At 36.7% G+C, this 18,357-nt stretch overlaps 1 long non-coding RNA gene across 1 annotated transcript in view; it reads left to right on the plus strand.

Annotated features, from left to right (window-relative positions):
- Positions 1-866: 866 nt before the first annotated feature.
- Positions 867-18,357, plus strand: part of LOC140505742 (uncharacterized) — a 34,832-nt gene continuing 17,341 nt past the window's right edge. The window contains exons 1-2 of the long non-coding RNA XR_011967644.1: positions 867-9,783; positions 10,360-10,670. This is a non-coding gene — a long non-coding RNA (uncharacterized lncRNA). The remainder of the gene's footprint in view (positions 9,784-10,359; positions 10,671-18,357) is intronic.

Consider the following 18,357-nt stretch of genomic DNA (forward strand, 5'->3'; position numbering starts at 1 on the left):
AAAATAACATTTCCTCCCAACTTTGGGAAGCAGTTAGTACAAGAATTAGTATGCTATTTTATCAACAGGGAAGCAGATTTAGAGAATAGGTTGCCCACAGTTTACAAACTATTAAGTGTCAGAGATGGGAATTCAATCCAAACTTTTTTATTACCAACCCACACTCTTTCCTTCATACTAAATAGTATGAGTAAGTTTAGTTTAGTCTCAGTTTGAAATGTTAGCATAAGTTTTTTAACAAGCTTTATAAAACATTTTAAAAACAATATTTAAACAAAAGACTGAGTAATTTTGTAAATAAAGATAAGGCAGCTAGATGGAACAGTGGATAGAATGCTTGTCTTCGAGTCAGGAAGACCTGAGTTCAAATCATTCTTTAGACAATTAACTAGCTGTGTGATCCTGGGAAAATTACTTAACCTCTGCTGCTTCAGTTTCTTCACCTGTAAAATGAGGATAACAGTAGAATCTACCTCCCAGGATTATTGTAAGGATCAAATGAAATAACACTTGTAAAACAATTTGAAAATCTCAAGCACTACATAAATGCTAGCTATTATTAATGATTTTTTATCAGAATTAGATTATCAAATAGAAGAAAATATTAGGTGTCAGTTGCCTCTTGATAGACTGAGGAGATTGGAGTCATTATGTGTTCATAATTACCACAGTAATGGTAAGAACAAATACAAAGGATACCATGGTTGCCGATAGACAAGAAAGATGGCAATATGTTGGCATAGCAGGTTCTTAGTTCAACAGCTATGCCAACATCTTGCCTCCTCTCCAGCTCTGAATCAATGAAATGATCCCCTTCTTTATGGCTTCCAGTCCATTTCTGTTTGATAATATTCACTGTGGCTCTTCCACCTGAGAGGGAGAAAACATTCATTAATTGAAAATGCAAGTTTGTTTTTGAAACACAGAAGCAAAGTCTTTCTTAGAAAGCCAAAAGTTGAAAATTCATTTAAGTACAGGAAGGTTGTTATGGCTCTTCTTTCTTTCTTTTTTTTCTTCTTTTTTTAAGAGCTTTGATCTAAATGGACCCTGAAAATGTTTACTGAGGTAAAATAATTAACAAAAACTTGAAGTCAGTAAATCCAAAAACTGATGATAGTTAATTACAGGTTATTACAACCATATTTAAAGTATATCAAAATGACTTCCAGCACACATTTTGTTTTTAATTCAAAACACTACATGTCAACTATTTGCCACCGAATTGCATCACAATAACAAAAACAACAATTTTTGCATTTAAGAAACTTATTTTTAAAAATAGCTTCAAGTTGAGCATGATGGTGTGCACCTATAATCTCAGCCAATGGGAGGCTGGGACTGGTGATTTCTTGAACTCCAAACTTCTGAACTAAAATAGGCTAAGCCATTTGGATGTCTGCACTAAATATTGTAACAATATAGTGAGTTCCTGGGAGTGAAGGGCCACCAGATTGCTTAAAGAGAGTTAAACAGACCCAGGTCTGATGACCAGTGTGATCTGGCTAGTGAGGCCCAATTTTTTTTTTTTGAAAAGGCCTTAAAACTTATAAATGCTATTTGCACAAAGTTAACACAAAGCTACCCGTTCAATAGTGCAAAAACAACTTAAATATGGAACCTAATCTCAACATTCGTCCCACCTACTGGTTAACAGGAAATTCGTGGTTTAATGCTGTGGATAATTCAGATCTTGTGCATATACATATATACCCATATGTATGGTTTTTGAGGGGAAATTTAAGAGATCCCTGCTGTAACCATTTTTCATAGACTTTAAAACTCCAAAACTGGAGTTGAAGGAAGAATTATGAATTGACTTTGCACATTAATTTTTGTGAATGAAATTCAGTCTAACACTTTGAATCATTGTTGCAAAGATACTTAGGGCTTTTTGGTTCAACAAATATACACTACTAAATGAAATGCCACACAAGAACAGATAGAATATGTTTAATTAAAACTAGTAATTAAGAAGACTCATGTTAGACAAAATAGTTGTTTGATAGGTTTCTGAGAGATACACTACAGTATCTCAGTCTAAGGACAAAATATGTAAATTAAAAAAATATATATATGACAGCAGTGATAGAGAGGAGGGTGGCACAGATGAACACAGAAGAGCTGGCAGAGGGATTGGCCAGTTCTTCAGTGTTCCCGTTTGTGACATTGTGAAGTGTTAACTAGAGGAATTTGGAATTTTCTCCTGGAGGTAATAGGGGGTCACTATTGGAGCTTTTTGAGCTGAGGAGTAAGGTGGTTAGAACTGGGCTTTGTTGTTGTTGTGTTTGTCCTTCGTTGTCAAAGAGGACCATGCCATCAGAGAAATGAAGACATGACTTGCACTTGACTTTGTTTTGAGTGAGAGAGGGCTGTGCAAGGTCACCAGCCTCTCTCCTCCTCCAGAGCCGTAGGAATCCAGTGACCAGATATTCATGTGTGGAGGACAGACTGGAGAAGGAAGATTACTGAGGCAGGAACATCCATTAAAAGGCTATTGCAATAATGTAGGCAAGCAGTGATAAAAACTCCAACTAGGGTTATTAGTCTATGAGTAGAGAGGAAGGAAAAGATGGGAGAGATACCGTGGAGGTAGAATGAATGAGACTTGGTAAGGGATTAGACATGGCATATGAGGAAGAATGATGTCAAGGATGACTCCAATGTTACAAATGGTGCCTTTGATAAAAGTAAGATAAAGAAAAGATAATATATTCTGTATTGGTCATACTGAATTTGAGAAGCCTATAGGGAATATGGTGGGAAATACCCAATAGGCAGTTGGTGGTTCTGAAACTCAGAAGAGAGACCAGGGTTGCATATAGATTTGAGTCATCTGCATAGAGATGATCATTGAATCCGTGAGACATAATGAGCTCACCAAGACAAGAGGGTATGGAATGAGAAGAAGGCCTAAGATAGAGCTTTCTAGGTACCCTGAACATCAGCAGGGGAAGAGGAGTGAGATGAAAAGAACGAAGAGAGAAGCTGAGAAGTGCTTGTGATGACTTCATTGATATTAATATGTAAGAGAAAGTACTAGGCAATATAGCTACCTCAAATCTTTGCCATCTTTCTGTTGAAGCTACTCTAGAAGAAAGAGCCTTTTGGCTTTTTCAGTTCCTTAACAATTTCTCAATTTTGAATGAAGTAGTCCAAAAGAAGAATATGTTTTTCTAATGATAAAAATGAAGCTAATGCTGTTAAAGACTGGTTAATTACACCAATAGTTTACAATCTCTACAATTCAGAATATTGCTATATTCTTATTTAAAACATTATCAAATGCATATTTTTTGAAAATGTTGATCTTAGCTCTTAAATTTATTATAGTGGAGTGATTAAACAAGGTAAGCTTAATTACATCCTCAAACTGTTTTATTTTATGAATACGTATAAAAGTTTTGAGCTTTACATTACAACTACTGAGTACTACTATATGTCTAGACAGTAATGAAAATGAGTAGGAAGGCATACCTAATGGACGTCTATGAAAAATGAGAATTCATATTATTTATTGATTCTCAAAGTTGGGGGGAGATTATCAATTCTCATAGTACAATTCATCAGGTAAAAATTTGCCTCAATAATAAGTACGAAGAATGTAGCTAGCCTCCAATCTATGCGAACCCCAATCTTCAATACTACATGATATAATTAGAATATCTATTGCACAATAAGATCTTAGTTGTAAGCATTCATAAGATCAAGCTGTCTATCTAGGTTTTTAAAGCTTTGCCAGAGAAACACTTCAATTTAAATGACTGATTAAATACATTTTAAAAAACTGATTTGTTTTCACTCTGTCAGAAAGCACATTAAGTTTCACAAAATGATAGAAGAGGAGTTATAAGACTGAACTTTTATAATGAATTTATTTTGTTAAATTTGAAATACAATATACTTAACTTCTAATCTTTAAAAAAAACAACAACTACATCTTATGCACAAGAGGCTGGAATGCCCCATTTTTCAAGTATGGTATTATGGAAAAATTTGTGGTCCAATCAAGGACATAACTGTGGAGGGAGAAGGCTATATTCACTGAATGTGTTGGTATTGCTTTGGGGAATAGACAATTTAACAGGATGTGCTCAAAGCTGCTGCTCACTTACTGATAGAAGCCAGATGTGAGATTGCCTCACAAGGAGGTGTATTTTTTGGGTGGTGGGAGTGGGGGTGGAGAATGAATTAATCTCCAGAAAACTGAAATGGAAAATCTTGTTGCTATCTGACAATGTGATGAAAACCTCCTGGGATCAAAATAAGAAGGTTAAAAATAGGAAGGGTATATTACTTTTCATCCCTATACAAGAACACGCAGCATGGTATCATGCTACATAAATCCCCTAAACAATGCTCAGGTTACTTATGCTTAAATACTAAGAGCTGCATCACCCATTAGGTGGAAAAATACTTCTAATAAGTATAGGCCCTTTTAAAGAAAAATAGTGTGTGTGTGTATGTGTGTGTGTGTGTGTGTGTGTGTATGTATTGTGAGTCAGACAGAGAGAAAAAGGGAGACACAGACACAGAGACAGAGAGACAGATATGAAGACAGAGGGAAAAAATAAAGTCAGAGAAAAATAGAAACAATGTGAGAAAGATATTTGCAATTTCTTATGATACTTGTCAAAATATCTTTATTGTAGAATGAAAATGGTAGTTATATAGTACTTATTTTGATCTATGCACTCTAGGAAATTTTTTTAAAAGGAAAAATGATAATTTAGTTACATTTAATGTAATGAATATTGAAAAAGGAAAAATTAAGATCTAAATTAAGTAATAGGTTGGGGAAACCAGGTCACTAGGCCAATTCATAAATGTGTAGAAATTGAATGACTTCTCACTTCCTTTCTCAAAACTCTTGTTCTTGTTGAGTGTTTTAGTAGCATCTGACTTTTCTTTGCTCCATTTGTGGTTTTCTTGGCAAAGATACTGGAGTAATTTGTCATTCCTTCTCCAGCTCATTTAACAGAAGAATAGACTGAGGCAAATAGGGTTAAATGACATGCCCAGTGTCTCATGGCTAGTAAGTGTCTGAGCCCAGTTTTGAACTCAGAAATATGAATCTTTGAGGAGCAGAGCCAAGATGACAGCATAGAAGCAGGGACCTGCTAGAGCTGTCCCCCAAAACTCCTTAAAAAACCTCTAAAAATGACTCTAAACAAATTCTAGAGCAGCAGAAGACACAAAAGGACAGACTGAAGTAAATTTCCAGCCCAAGACAATCTGGGAGATCAACAGGAAGGGTCTGGGAGCAGAGCACAGTTTGGAATCGCTGGCCACTGTTGCAGTTTCCAACCTTCTCAACCCACAAATGCCAAAGACAGCTTTGAATGTCAGTGGGAAGGGTCTTTCACCTGACTGAGAGGGGAGCATTGTCTGGCCCCCATCCCCGGCCATAGTTCCAGCCCCAGAGTGGCAGCAGTCACTGCTGAAGCAGAGGCTGTTTCTGGAGCCCTACACTTAATAAAGAGCTCAAAAGTCAAGTAATTATCTGGGAAAATGAGTAAACAGGGGAAAAAGAAACAGACTATAGATTCTTATTTTCTCAGTGAAGAGGTATTTTTTTTTAAAAAGATGAATCTTCCTGACTCCAGGCCCAGCACATTATCCACTGTGCCAACTAGCTGCCCCCTCAAAGCTCGAAAGCCTCTATAAATATGAATTAATGTTATTATTTTTGTTATTAATTAAGATATATACTGGGGACTTGAGAGCAGTATAAAAAAATGATTGTGAATTGTTTAAAAGTCCTATAAACATCCCAAGGCAGACCCCCAAAAGCTGGGACCATGGTTTTTTGTGTTCAGACACAGCTCACTGTCTGGTAGGGGTGTGCTGTTCCGCCATTGTTCTCCCCTTCCACCATGCAGTTCAGAGAACATTCTCTGAAAGGGTGGAATCAAAGTCAATTTTTAGAGAAACTAAAAACTCTCCCTTAGAAGGAAAGGGGGAATGTCTAGACCTAGCAAAGAGGGAGGGAGTACAAACTTCCATTTTCACCTTTACTCTCTAAGCTTGTGCAATGCAAAGGCTAAGCTGGCATTATGAAGTCCAAGTTTAGCATGAAAAAACTAAATCAAAAACAAAAGAACAAGTAACACACATGCAACCATGACTTATATGACTTGAAGGTGAACGAGGAGGAGTGGCTTGTTTGGGCATGGTTAAATAGATGAAAGATCTAGAAAGTGTCTACACAAAGACCCACACAATATTAACAAAGCACAAGACTCATCTCAAGGCAGCTATAGAAAGATGAACATTCTTTCATCTCAAAGGAAAAAGAGTTATAGATGTGCTTAGATTACATGATAAACAAATCTAAAAGTTGCAGAATACTTTTGGAACAAACAGTTCTCACTTCAGAAGCTATAGTAAAGGCTGACCTGGATTTAATGAATATAACCGAAAGTGATTTATCTCTGATCAGACACTATGAAACAGGTAAGCTCCAACAGCGCTCAAAAGGCACTCTCAGGAAACCTCAATATGAACTCAACCGAAATATGCTGACAGGAAGCATTGAACAGTATCAGTGTAGATTTGTTTATGGAAATGGAGGGATCTGTGATATAATTCAGGATTAGGTCATTGCCACTGGAAATTACAGAAAGGTTTCAAAGAGTCTTAAAGATTCTAATTGCGTTGACTGAAGAAGATTATGGGATGGCATAATAGAAATTATACAATTTATAACTTCAGGCTGTAAAAAAAAAAGTGTATTCTATCCCAGATACTTAGAAAGATATGATCCAGTGGCTAGTTACATACCATAAGCTTGTTGTGCTCTCTAAAGGAACATTCCCCATACTTTAACTACAAACTCCCAAATATTCTTGAGAATTCAGAAAACTTTACTAAAATTGGAGTATCATTATAGAAAGACCTGTCACCTATTGGTGCATAAAAAATTAAGAATAGCATTTTTAATTAGATGTCATTGTATTGAATGCTCATAATCTCCAAACTAAAGGGAATAGGAAGCATTCAAAGTATAGAGATATAGTGGACAAAATTAAAACCATGTGGGAATAGGATAAGCACTGTCTGCTATGTGAATTGCCCAACATATGCTTTCAGTCCTTCTACTCAAGATGAGTTTATATACCAAAATTCTTATTTGTTTAAGAAAATCATTATATCTACCTGTGCAATAATTAGTAGAACTTTAAATGAACAAGAAAAAATAACTGGATGGTGACTTGTTCTTATACTATTTCTATTTAAACCTCATCAAAAAAATGAGAAGAATGAGAAAATTTTATACATCCTTTGAAAGCTAGTTTAAATGCAATTATTAAGTGATAGCTATTGTAAACTAGGTCTACTGTATGCAACAGGAAAAAACAATCAGGATTTCATTCAAGACCTGTACTCAATGTGTCAGAAACCAAGGCTTCCCACCTGTGACTTTGATTATATTTTTTGACTGACCTAGAAAGTTTCCCTTCATTTTTTATAACTCTCCAAATCTTTCCCATCTTTCAAGGCCTCACCTTTTCTACAGTTCCTTCTCTAGTTAGTTCAATACATAGAGATCTTTCTATTTCTTGAACTCTGTTCCTTAATACCTTAAACTATTGATTTGCAAATTTATCATATACCGCCTCCTGTCATTTTGTGTATTACTTTCTTGGATGATTATTTGATGGTTGCATTGTTCAATTTTTCATGTTGTGTAATATAATCTGTCATGACCTACAAAATCAAAATAAAGTAGGAATGATGAAAGAAGGCAATGAATTTGTGGAAAGAAAAATACAAGAATGGTTACCAGGATGATTCAGATCAGATTCAGATGGCATGATTCATGATTGAATCACAACATCCCTCAAGTGAATGTAGAAGAATCTGGTTTCTTTTTGAAAATTCATTCTGAAAAGGATCAAAGATTTAGAGCCAGAAGGGACCTTAGAGGCTATCTATTCCAACGCATTCACTTCACAATTAGGAAACTATGTTGTGGAAGAATTAAGTTTACTTGTTTGACTTCACAGAGGTACAACAGAGCCAATATTTGAATCCAGGTTCTATGAATACAAATTTAGCATTCTTTCCACTCTACTGCACTGAACTCCAAGCATTCTGTTGTGTCTGGATTTTAAAGAAAATTTATGATCATTAAAAAAAAAAATTGGATCTGTGATTCAATCAGTAGAGTGTACTCCTAGTAAGGAACACCTCCTCTACAACTCTTAGAGAATTTCCTGGTGGCACTAACAGAATAAATGATTTCTCTAGTGTCACGGTCAGTATATGCAAGAATTCAGGTATTCCTGTCCCTTAGGGTGGCTCTCTATGCACTACGACATGCTTCCTCATGGTAATAATGGCTGCTATTTATAGTGTTTACACATAAACTATTATGTTTGATCTTAGGTTTGTTGGAATTTGAATTGGAAAGAACCCTCTTTCAACCATTTTGTCCAACTCCTCTTTTTATAGACATGTTTTCCTAAGCATCTGGTTGGCACAGTGGATAGAGTACTGGGCCTGGAGTCAGGAAGACTTATCTTTCTGAGTTTAAATCTGGGCTCAGACACTTACTAGCCATGTGACCCAGGGCAAGTCACTTAACCCTGTTTGCCTCTATTTCCTTATCTGTTAAATGGGCTGGAGAAGGAAATGGCAAACCACTCCAGTATCTTTGCCACTGAAAATGACTGAACAACCACAAACCTAGCTAGAGCCCAACAAGGTTAAATGTCTTCCCTGAGGTCACACATGTAGTAAGCAAGCAAAGTAAGGATTTGAACTCAGAACCTCTAACTCCATATCTTAGTTTTTTTTTCAAATAAATTTCACAGTAACTCTGTGAGGTAGTGTATGAATTACCATCATTTTATAAAAAAGGAAAAGGGGGTTTAGAGAGGTTAACTGACTTGCCAAAGTCATATGGATAAAAAATTGTAGAAGAGATTTAAATGATCTTCTGACTCCAACTATGGACATCTTTCTACTTTACTATCCTGCCACACCTAATAGGAGAAGTGTGTACCTGAAAGAAAGATTATTTAAATGACTCATAGCTAAAGAACTATATGACTCAGTTTTTCCAATTTGTCTACAAATATCTGGGACAATTTTTTTATTTTTTGTTTATTTGTTTTTTAAAGACAGGAAAGACTTTTATTCTGGGGCCAAATGAGTTCTTTTTATCTTGTGACAAAATTTGGACATCGTCAAAGGATTCAGTAACACTTTGAAACGCATCTATAGCGTCAAACACATATCAGAAAAGAGAGACATTTTTCTCTCCAAAAAAACCCTGGCAAAAACCAAAACCAGATTAACACTCCCAAATACTAAGATTTTCTGACTACCAATGACATGTACTTTAAAGCCAAATATGCTAAATGCTGATAGAATTGTCATAGTCCTTGAAAAACTGGGTCTAGATGCCATAGACAAAGACTTTGCTTTTGTATTTGTATCACCTATGCTTAGCTAAGTGTTAGATGTACTGTAAGCATTTTATAAATACTATTTTTCATTTATTCATTCATTCCAAGTTTCTCTGCCTTTTCTGTAATCATTGTTTTATAATGCAGTAATGTTTCATTAAATTAGAGTACCACCATTTGTTTAGCCACTCCCAATTGATTACTTTGTTTCCATGCTTTATGACCACAGAATTATGCATATATTTTCAGTATATGGGACCTCTCTTTCTGTCTTGACCTGTTTGAAGTATCACTGGAAAAGGGATGGACATATTGCTGCAATTTCAAATATATGTCAGGTGCTATCAAAAGATGGAACATCTTTTGTAAGGTAAGGTAAGCAACGGGCTCTGGGCCCTTAAGTGTATGCTTGAATGATGATAATGATGGTTCATGTTAATGTAGCTAGTTAGATTTTACAAAGTACTTTCATCGTAAGAGATCGGTGAGACATGTGGTATAATTCTACTGGAGAGATATCTGCAACGATCTGTATTGTACAAGGCATATAGAAGTCACCAAATGAGGAGGTTATAAATGATGCACCATCACCTCCAAAAGATTAGGCAATTGTTCTCCCCCATTCTAAAGGGAAAGGGGAAAAGGTCTTTTGTATTTTCACCTATATAAAAAACTAGAAATTGGTTAAAAAAACCCAATCTTTTTGATGTTGTTTTCTCTCAGTATCTCTGTTCTGTGCCTTTTCGCTCTATCAGTGATTCCCCATTGTGTCACACTGCCTCTCCGCAGTGATGTGATACCTATGATATAACAAAGAGTTGCTCAGTGTTCAAATGGATCTTTGAATTCATTGTTGAGGATATTCCTTCCAAAGATGCAGATTGCAACTTATATATGCCTTTTCTTCCTATGTGACTCTTACTGATATCTTATAACTTTGCCATAGAGGGGGAGGAGCCAAGATGGCGGAGTAGAAAGACACACATATGCTAGCTCCGAACCCACAGCCCATAAAATATCTGTAAAGAAGAACTCCCAACAAATTCTGGAGCAGCAGAAGCCACAGAACAATGGAGTGGATGAGATTTCTGTTCCAGAGAGACCTGAAAACCTGATGTGAAAGGTCTGTCGTGCACCAGACCAGAGAAGAGCCCAGCCCTGCCTTGGCTGCACAGCACTGAGAGGAGCAGATCCGAGCAGGCTTCAGGGACTCAGGGATGGAATCTCCAGTGGCCACACAGGTCCCTCCACCCACAGGTAACAAGGGTCAGTGAGAGGGTCTCTTTGGCTGGTCTAGACGGGAGTGGGGTGTCCCCATAACTCAGACCCCCTCGGGAGGCAGCAGGGGGGGGTGGTGGTGGCGGACAGGGGCTCCCCAAGCAGGCAGGAGCTTGGATCCATTGTTGAAGGTCTCTGCATAAACCCCCTGAGGGAACTGAGCCCTGTGTGGTGGCCCTGCCCCCTGTGTGGTGGCCCTGCCCCCACCTGAGCACCTGAACTTAATCTCACACTGAATAGCAGCCCCACCCCCACCCAAAGCCCTAAGGCTGGGAAGCAGCATTTGAATCTCAGACCCCAAGCGCTGGCTAGGCAGATCTGGAGGCGTGGTGGGGGTGGAAAGAAAACTCAGAAGTCAAGTCACTGGCTGGGAAAATGCCCAGAAAAGGGAAAAAAAATAAGACTATAGAAGGTTGCTTTCTTGGTGAACAGATAATTCCTCCCTTCCTTTCTGATGAGGACGAACAATGCTTACCATCAGGGAAAGACACAGAAGTCAAGGCTTCTGTATCCCACACATCCAAAATAAATATACCATGGGCTCAGGCCATGGAAGAGCTCAAAAAGGATTTTGAAAATCAAGTAAGAGAGGTGGAGGAAAAAAACTGGGAAGAGAAATGAGAGAGATGAAAGAAAAGCATGAAAAGCAGGTCAACACCTTGCTAAAGGAGACCCAAAAAAATGCTGAAGATAATAACACCTTGAAAAATAGGCTAACTCAATCGGCAAAAGAGGTTCAAAAAGCCAATGAGGAGAAGAATGCTTTAAAAAGCAGAGTTAACCAAATGGAAAAGGGGGTTCAAAAGCTCACTGAAGAAAATAGTTCTTTCAAAATTAGAAAGGAACAGATGGAGGCTAAGGACTTTATGAGAAACCAAGAAATCACAAAACAAAACCAAAAGAATGAAAAAAATGGAAGATAATGTGAAATATCTCATTGGAAAATCAACTGACCCGGAAAATAGATCCAGGAGAAACAATTTAAAAATTATGGGACTGCCTGAAAGCCATGATCAAAAAAAGAGCCTAGACATCATCTTTCATGAAATTATCAAGGAAAACTGCCCTGAGATTCTAGAACCAGAGAGCAAAATAAGTATTCAAGGAATCCACAGAACACCGCCTGAAAGAGATCCAAAAAGAGAAACTCCTAGGAACATTGTGGCCAAATTCCAGAGTTCCCTGGTCAAGGAGAAAATATTGCAAGCAGCTAGAAAGAAACAATTCAAGTATTGTGGAAATACACTCAGGATAACACAAGATCTAGCAGCTTCTACATTAAGGGATCGAAGGGCGTGGAATAAGATATTCCAGAAGTCAAAGGAACTAGGACTAAAACCAAGAATCACCTACCCAGCAAAACTGAGTATAATACTTCAGGGGAAAAAATGGTCTTTTAATGAAATTGGGGACTTTCAAGCATTCTTGATGAAAATACCAGAGCTGAAAAGAAAATTTGACTTTCAAACACAAGAAGGAAGAGAAGCATGAAAAGAGTCATTGAAATCCAGTGGCAGAACAACAGTCAAGATGACTGGTGATACAGTGGATGACCTTGGTGTCTTTGATGCTTGATCAAGCTCTAAGCATCACACAGCACCTGTTTCAGCCATCTTCATGGCCATTGGAACAAATCTACCCCTTCCATGGGAGGAGTTCTTCATATGCTTGATATAAACACTCTTCTAACTCACTAACGGGTTTGAGGCCTGTCAGTTATCCTCAGCCTGGTTTAGCCCATTTGCTGAGATGATTTTACCTGGGTGTGGCCATTCTTACACCATAGCTTCTTAGAGCCATGAGTGAGAATAGGGTAGACACCAAAGGTGGATGAGGAGTCCTGCAAAGGACTTACAAGTCTTCACACTGCAGGTACCATCAACTCCCTATATACTCCATAATATCAAAACTGTAGTCTGTGTGGCACTATAATATCTGTGTGTGCGTCTTCAGTGAACTAAAATATCCATTCAAAAATTGCAGGGTAGGAGCAGGGGGAGGGATATTTCATTTTCAATGGCATGTAAGTCTTCACTGAAAACATGATTAACTCTGATAAATATGTTGGTATAAAGAGAAGCAGAACTGTTCCAGAATTTCAGGAAATTACCAGATAGAATTAGAATACTACAACTAGTCTTACACCACATCACTCATTATAAAAGGGTTTAGAAGTTTATCCAAGAGATGGAAAGAAATATGTTTCAATGATATATAAATTCACCTGATTTTAATCCTGTTATATATCCTACCTAAACTGTTCTTCAATGGTCTGCTAATTATCTGATGTAATGTATGGTTTTATGATAAAGAATTAAAGAATTTCTTATGAAAAAAAATAACTTTGCCGTAGGAAATCAACTCCATGATCTATGTAGCTCCCTTTTTTCTTTCTTTTGACATTGTGTAATGGTAACTTAATGGGAAGATCTTTCCCATTCATTAATAGGCCCATGTGACCTGCCTGGGTCACATGGAAGTCTGAGTCACATGGAGCCTGTGATAGGAGGAATTTGCTGAACAGGGGGAACAGGAAGGGTAGAACAGGAAGAGGCAGAGCTAGAGCAGAGTTGAGGGAAAATTAGTGAGAGAGCAGTCAGAACTAAAGGATGTAAGCAAGCAGGCAGCTGGCTAGCATGAATGAGAGAGCTTGTTTATAATTTTGTTTAAAGAAACCTGCTTGTGATTTGTTTAAGGGAGTTAGTTTGTGGGAAGCCTAGCAGGGGGGAACGCTTGGGGCTGGTGTTGCCCTCTGCATTGTTATTGTGTATAGAGTATGATGAATCTGGCTTTCTGATGTCTGAATAAATGTTTTAGTTCTGTCTTCCATTTGAAGAGTCTGTTGTATTTCACAATTCAGAATTGCACCAGGATATTCATGGCTGTTATAGACACTTGCTGTGAATATCACATTGGCACTATACATTGCAAAGGTACCAAGAAAATATATAAGCTGTCCATTACTCTTGGTTGTAAACCAGGTGATCTTTTCTTCCCCACTCAAACATGTTGTTGATGAGACTGTTTACTATATTTGTTCTTCACAATTCTTTCTTTTTGATGTTTTATAACTTGCTCATACTCTCCATGTACCTATCTGTTACCCTTGGAGTTATACTCATTTTCAGTTCTTTGGATACTGTAGAGTTTCATAGTGGGCAAACTAACAGAATATTAGTTTTTAAAAAAACAGAGAATGAGAATTTAAAGTCCTTAAAGGAACTTTCCCAAAGGCAATGCATATTAACTATCATTCACTTCTGGGCTGTGTTCATTGTTCATTTGCAATGTCAGTCTCTCTCTCTCTCTCTCTCTCTCTCTCTCTCTCTCTCTCTATCTCTATCTACCTATCTTCATATGTATATATATATATGTATATATATATTTCCATATACATAAACATATATTGTACAATATGATATTACCATATATATGTGTATCTCAAGGCTAATCACTCCTGTCATACTTCATCTATACATATACACTCACATATATATACACACACATATATTAATGTGTGTATATGTATATATACACACACATACATACATACATACATGTGGTAGCTCTGTAAGTTGTCTATTTATAATTTGTCTAACTGTATTTCTGAGGCTGAACTGTTCTATCAAACAGTATTTGTGCCAAGTTGCTTTGCCTGACCCTACCCAACCAAATGTTTTGGCCCAGCTTTTGGGTGCTTTAAGGATGATGAAGAAATCTCCTAATTGGCCACTGAGCAAGAAGAGCTGCTGCGTTATTTGCTCTTTCAAAGGGAGTGACCCACCCATGCTCTTTGACTCTATAGATCCATGTCTTTCTGGAGAGACTCTGCTTTCGATTAGGTACAGAGTCTCCTTATTGGTTGAGTAGCTTCACTAATGAGAGATATGGTCAATGAAAGTGGAGAGAGGAAAGGAACCAAGGCTTGAAGGGCACTCAAGCTCAGCTGACAGAAATAGAGAGTTAGACTGAGGAGAGATCACTGAGTCTGAGCCTCTTTCTGCTTAGTGAACAATAAGAAGATTGCTTCATCATCCCCAGCACTCAAGTGCTGAGCCAGCAAATATGGTGGGCTATAGGAAGCAGGCAGAGCAACTTTGCACATGCTTTATTAAATTAGTGTTACTTTAATAAGACAAATTGATTAGGCATTTCAATGACCTGAAATTAATAAGTTAAAATAACCTTCTTATTGCACTTAGTTCCACATTGCAAGTAAACATGAAGTTAGATAAACTCTAGAATGCTTCTTTTCTTTAGAGGAAAGTGAGTGGCATGTTTTCACTCTGAGAAACACTGAAATGGAATATTTTGTCTTCATATATAAGTAGACTAACCTGAATAAAGTTCTTCAAATTAAAACTCTTCAAAAAAGAAAATATTTTTCTTTATAATCCTTTGTTTCTATGTGTTTACATATACATGTATGTGCACATACATGTTTATGTGTATGTATCCATAGTTGGATAGAACTTACTCTAACATCAAAAGAAAGAAGACCTTGAAATATTTTCCTTGCTATGAATAGCCATGTTAATGACAATCCATACAGCAAAGAAATTACAAAATATAGATAACTATAACTCAGAATGAATACATTAAATTCTTAAGATATTTTAAAAAAATCATTTACTATGCTAGCTAATTTGGTCAGCTATATTTAGTATCTTTCAAGTTAAAAATCTCAGCATGCTACAGCAACTGGTAAAGGAATAACCAAAGGATTTTTTTAGGGAGTTCACCAAACTACATGCCACAACAAATATATTTGATACCTGTTTTTGACCAAAAAAGAAAAATTTCTCTGTGCTAACATGTGAAAATGGTTTGTGTTGGGGAACATCTTTTCTAATGATAAAAGGTTCTGCTTTCTGTAGATAATGCAGAGAGGAGAGATCTTTTTGGAGCAACTGATTATAGGGGATTGAAAGAGGATTCACTGATGAAAGAAGTGGGTTTTTGATCTTCTAGTTAACATCCTAAGTTGTCTCGACAAGGTTTGAGAGGTTTCAGCATGGTAGGGAGTCCCAAGAAAACAACCCAAAAGTGACAGTTACAGAACTACTGGTACCATCATTGCCACAAAGAATACACAGGGTGTTGAGAGATTGCCAAGGCTCCAGCAAATATGATATTTAGAAACAATGACCCCTTTAGCTATAGGTTTTAAACTCACAGAAGACACCTGTTTACTTGAAGGTCAGTGACTCAGATCGTCAAAAGTGAATTACTCATGCAGCTCCACTCTGAATGAGGAAAGTACAAAAGGCAGTGAAGAACAAGGCCAAGTCAGGGTTATTCCCTGCTAGCTTCCTTCCTCTTCCCTTCTTTCTAAAGCATAAAAACCAACTAAGCAAACTCTACACTGCAGAAAACCTTGTGATTCAAAATATTTGCTTGAATCCATACAATTTCTAACTATATCATTGGTTGTACAGCTTCCAAATGTTTCCTTTACTGCTTGATTTGATGAATGACTAATAAGTTTGACCCTCTGCATGTATATCAAACTAACCATATAAGGGCAGATTTAAAACTATCAAATACATATCTCATTGATGTGATTAAAATGGGATCAGGTAACCCATGATGCGCACTGTTTTATTCTTAAGTATTCTTCCGCTCCTTTTCATGAAGTAATTTCTTTTTAAACTATATATATCTCTATACATATATATATATATGCATATATATATATATAAATATACAATATTATAGTTATAGATACTCTCTGGCAGAATAGTATCTTTTCACTTTTTTATCCTTTTACCTCTTGCCTGTATTTTTCCTTCACCTTTTCCAAGTGTTTCCTCTGACCATTTTTGCTTACCTTTATTGCTTGTTTTCATTCTCTCTTAGAACTAAAACATTCTTAAAGTTCTAAGTCCAAAGGGTGGCATTAAGGCTTTTAAGCTCTCAGTTCTTAATGATTCTACAAGAGATGACATGTTAGAGGATGCTTCCAGTGATTAAGCAAATCATAGTAGGGTTACTATTCTCATCGGAGAGATGGCAAACATTTTCCTTTTCTTTAGTACTTATTTGACTACTGAAAACTCTTGACTATCTGTCACAGTGACAAGGGGAGTATATCGGTACTTTGGGATTGTGGACTGAGATATATAAACTCAAAAATGAACCCCAATCTAACAAATATTGTAGGATTGAATCTACTCACCCATTGGATGTGAAGTGAGGATTAATATCTAACTTCATTAAGTCAATTAATTAATACCTAACTTTAAACCTTAATATACAAAATTCACTCTAGCTGATGCACCGAGAGTAATATTGTTCATTCTCTTAGCACTTACTACAAATGAAAATATTACACAAAATAAGCCTGTTGCAGGGCTGAAATTGGATCATACTTTCTAATTTCTGTACTAGTAAATACAGAGCATCTAAAATCAAAGAAATATTTTTATTGGCCATGAATTAAAACAGAGAGGAAAAACATATTGATGAAAGATATTATAATATATCCAAGTATTTCATTCTCAAACTACCTGGGCTCAAGTTACATACACACACACACACACACACACACACACACACACACACGTGTGTATGTATATATTGTAGGCTCAGAAAACCCCCCCCCTCCTTTTTTTTTTTGAAAGAAGTTGATGTAGTCATCCTATTGGTCTGGGAAATGCAGCACAAAATAAACAGGATAGCAGACAGTCTGTGTTTTTGTTTCTGACTGTTCCTCTCTGTCTCCTTTCCTCTGCCTTTCATCCACCACCTTACCTGCTTGCACACCATTATTAAAAGCTTTGGCGATAACTACATTGCAAAGTGCCAGTAGATCTCATATCTCTTCATTGTGCCAAACTAGAGGCAATCTCAATAAGGTCTTCTTCATTTCTTTCCCTGGAGATTTTAAAATCTATTCCCTTGGCTATGGTAACTCAATAGTGTGCAGAGAGAATGGAAATGCTATTATGTGAAAACTGCCTCTTGTCCACACCACCTCATCAATAGAATTCAACAAATTGCACTAAGTGCCAGGTGTGTGTAGAAAACTGTGGTCGACATTGGAATAAGTAGAAAGTTTACATATAAGGCAACCCCTGTTCTCATGGGTACTGTATCTTTGTTACTTGTCAAGAAAAATCTATTTAGATTTTAAATAGTTACCAGTAGAAATTGCAATTCAAAGTTCCTTTGGTGTGCTTCATTGCATGGAAAGAGTACTTTAAACTACAAAAGAAACAAAGACAAACGTTCTTAAAATGTGGAAGGTTGGTCAGACCACTTTTTAGGGGAACAAATCTGTCATTAACATATTTCATGATTGAATTCCCCCTCTTACCCATAAAGTATATGATGCACTTTTAATAGTTGAGTCAATCTGCTAGGTGTGTTTTCCTCGACTAGTATTAATGTTTTCTGGTGCACTGGTTCTTACTACAGAGTAATTTTGATCTTTGAAGGCTTCTATTTACATATTAAAGAATAAAGTTGTAAAATATCAACTTTGCCCCATCAGCGCAATTAAAAAATTTTAAGTAAATTATAAGCATTTTTTATCCTTTTAAAAGACAGCAAGGAGGGCAGTCAAAAAATGTAAAGTCTGAGCCAACTATTCCACACCTTTTGGAATTCTGCATAAGCAACATAAAGAAATGGAAAAAAGAAATAAAGAAGACAGCAAGGATCA

Source organism: Notamacropus eugenii, chromosome 1 (assembly GCF_028372415.1).
Source record: "Notamacropus eugenii isolate mMacEug1 chromosome 1, mMacEug1.pri_v2, whole genome shotgun sequence".
In the NCBI taxonomy this organism is placed as follows: domain Eukaryota; kingdom Metazoa; phylum Chordata; class Mammalia; order Diprotodontia; family Macropodidae; genus Notamacropus; species Notamacropus eugenii.